The sequence below is a fragment of the Haliaeetus leucocephalus genome, unplaced genomic scaffold (genome assembly GCF_000737465.1).
Source record: "Haliaeetus leucocephalus isolate CR32 unplaced genomic scaffold, Haliaeetus_leucocephalus-4.0 Scaffold1, whole genome shotgun sequence".
NCBI lineage: Eukaryota > Metazoa > Chordata > Aves > Accipitriformes > Accipitridae > Haliaeetus > Haliaeetus leucocephalus.
Window position 1 is genome coordinate 9,603,469 of NW_010972437.1, and position 3,358 is coordinate 9,606,826.

Below are 3,358 nucleotides of genomic sequence, written 5' to 3' on the forward strand. Positions count from 1 at the left end.
AGCATGCAGTACAGTAAAGAAACATATTCCAAGTTTCTCATATTTTAAGATGGTGGAAAACACTTTTTAGCTAATGCTTTTCATTATTTCTGATAGGGAAACATTTTCCTAGTACTTCAGTCAGTTTTGCCAAATTCTGAGATGTGCACAGGAGAGATGACCCTGCAGGTTATTAAATCAGCATTCTCCATCTTTTACTTGTTTCCCTGCCCACTGCACAAGGAGAGAGCAAAACCCATTGAAATGAGATTAGTTCTGCAAGTGTGTATAAAACACAGGTCCACAAGAGGCGAGGACAAATTAAAGGGCACGAGGACAGAGAACCACCACTACCCAGGACAGTGCTAATAAAGTGCTGCTTGGCCTTTCCCTGGAGATGCCCAATACATCTGGTCTGCCTCAGCAACAGACAAGTCATCACTTATTTGCCCCAGCTGTTAGTGGAAATTTGGTCTTGGGTGATGACTCCAGCATTTACAATTCCAGTGCTAAAATGCAGTGAGCACGTGGACCATCCATAGGGTCACAGGGGCTTCATTCTTCCCCTCAAGGTGCTTCAAGCTGGTTCAACAGCAATGCCTTTTTTTCTAGGTGTCCTACTGACTAGTGCTAACTGCAGCCTGAGTGCAGTCAGGTTTCTTGTCTCATGAATTATAGGCCATGAGGTCTCACAGGAGCTAGCCAGCAGCCCTCACTTTATCAGCAAAAAATGCTCAGAAGACCTGTGTCTTCATCCCCATCCTCAAAGATAGTTCAGGCCACACAGCAATTCCACTCAGGATTCCCACCTGTGAGACCACGTACCAAAATCAACGTTTCCTCACCCCCCACCCCCCCAAAAAAAAGAAAAGAAAAAAAAAAGGGGGGGGGGGGGTGCTCATAAATGCCCTAGCATTGCATAGGATAATCAGGAAGGAGTCCAACTTCAAATCCTACTTGATCTGGACCAGGCTTTCCAACTGCGGGCGCACCTTCCCCACCAGCCTGTGGGGAGTCACAAGGGTGGGTTTGTCTCCTGCCCTCATGCCGAAGCCCCTTACATGTGCTCAGCAAGGAGACGGGATGCCCACTGGGTACAGCCCTAATTTCTGCTTCACTCCTGGGACATGCACAGAGTGAACCGGCTTCAGTGGAAGAGCTCAGGAGGGGCTCGTATGTACCTCCTCCTGGATTAAAGTGCTCCCCTGCAACATGACACTGTGACCCCACCAGAAAACCGAACACTGTTCAAAGCGAGGAGCACCTGGGGTAGAGGCTCTCCTGTGGTTCAGACAGAAGGGTTTCCCACCTCCCGAGAATGAGACATCCAAGAAGTGTCTTAGGCCATAGTAAAATCAGACAATTTCCCCTAAACGTGCCCCATCATTTTGCCTTTCCCCCAGCATGGGACCTACAGGCAAAACAGAACAGCTTCATAATGTGATCGAGATGTAGACATCTGCTTCTATCAGGACACGGTTTTGCTCCTGCGCCAAAGCAGAATCACACTTACGAGGTTAGGCAGCAGTAGCTCACAGAAGTTTAAACTGGATGCCTGATGCCTCACGTGGCAATTGGAGACTGAACTCCCCAAGCAGCTCTGTCACAGCCAGCCCCTGCTATTTGCAGGGCCAGGGATCTTGCCAAGAAGGTCGTTAGTATGTTTTGTGCCCTGCAGAAAATAACCGTAGATGAGTATGTTTCATTTTAGCTCAGGTATTCCTTCAGCTGGTGTCCTTGGTACGGCAACTGCATTTTTCTGGACCAGTGACCTTGCTAATTGCTCCTTCTTATTGTGCACTGCAATCTCGTAATGTGCCTGTAGTTACCAACAAAGCCAATACTAGTAGTCTCAAACTATTTTTGAAAACTGCAACCAGCAGTGCCTAATGTCATTTGTAATATTTACACGAATTAATTCTAGTGGAAAAATAGGAGTCTTTCAGTCTACAGGCCAAATACTTATTTTCCCTTCATAAAATTAAAACAATTACTTTAGTTATTGATAGATTGTTTACGCATTGAGTGAAACTTTAGAACAGGTTTATTTCAAGGTTATGTAAAACACATTAACAGACACTTCCAATGCTTAGAGTGTTCTGGGCAAGAAAATGTAGAGCAAGACATTTTTTAATTGGCTTTGTCAAAGAAACAGAAGTAAAATCATGCGAATGGTTTCTAACATAACAATGAAATGGGAGGTATAAATCAGGTGAATGAGAGACCTCCAGAGATTTCCCTCACTTCAGTGTGCCAGTATGGGAACACATACTGTATATTGCTTGATACCTTTTCTTTCTTAGATTACTTTTTGTAATCTATTTGTATTTAATTACCCATATCTAAGCATGTGGGACACTGCATCTTAACAGTTGTGTGTGGAATACCATTACAAGCTCTGAACCTTCGCCTGTGGGAAAAAACATGTGCGCAGAAATTCTGTGTGTATTTTCTAATGCAAGTGAATCCTACATACTTTCCAAATGTATAACTTAAGACTTCTGCATCCTTTTCCTTTTTGCATTTTAAGACCATTACCCTCACTGTTTTGCTTTAGTAGATCAAACAATGCCGATTCAGCTTTTTAAAGCATGTTTTTGAAATTAACAATTTGGTTTTATTTGTCTCTCTAGAAAAAAAAATAAATAATCTTGATGGTTTGCTGTGGGGTTTTTTATTATAATTTTTCTTTGAAACTACCTTGTCGGGATGAATCAGAGCCTTATCTGTCGATGAGTGAATCATGCAAATAGAAGAGCAGTGAAAACACAGGCGCCTGCGTGGCTCAGAAGGATAGTTTTTGAAACATGACCTTGCAGCGCTCGTTCCTGGGAGCAAACCCAGCTCCGCCGGGTACACTTGGCGTTGGTCTGGAACCACCAGAAACCGCATCTGGCTGGCCCCTCTAACGGAGCTATCGACATGCACAGAAGCCCCACAGACCGTACAGTCTGCTGTACCGGACGTGTCACTGTTCGGCAGAAATACCACGGGGCGGTGGGGGGAACGTCCCTCCAAGGAACAATTACGTTGTCGAAATAGTTACAGACGAGCTGGAAAGCATTTCTTCTGCTTTTTTAAAGCCGCGGGAAAGCTGGCAGATTGTGCTGAGGTACAAAGAGCCTCCCATCCTTCCGTCAGCCGCGACAAACTTCGGCTCTCGACAGGCCGAGGCAGCCGTTTCGGGAGGCGCCCGCTCCCTGACCCCTCCGAACCCCCGCCGAGCACCCCGAGCCGCTGCTCGGCAGAGAAGCCCGCCGAAGCGAGCAGGCGGCGGCGGGCACACACGGAGGGCGCGGTTCCTCCCCGGGGCACCGGCTCCCACTCGCACCCCGGCGGCGGGACGCGCGGGCCGCCGCCGTGCCCCGCCGCCGGAGAA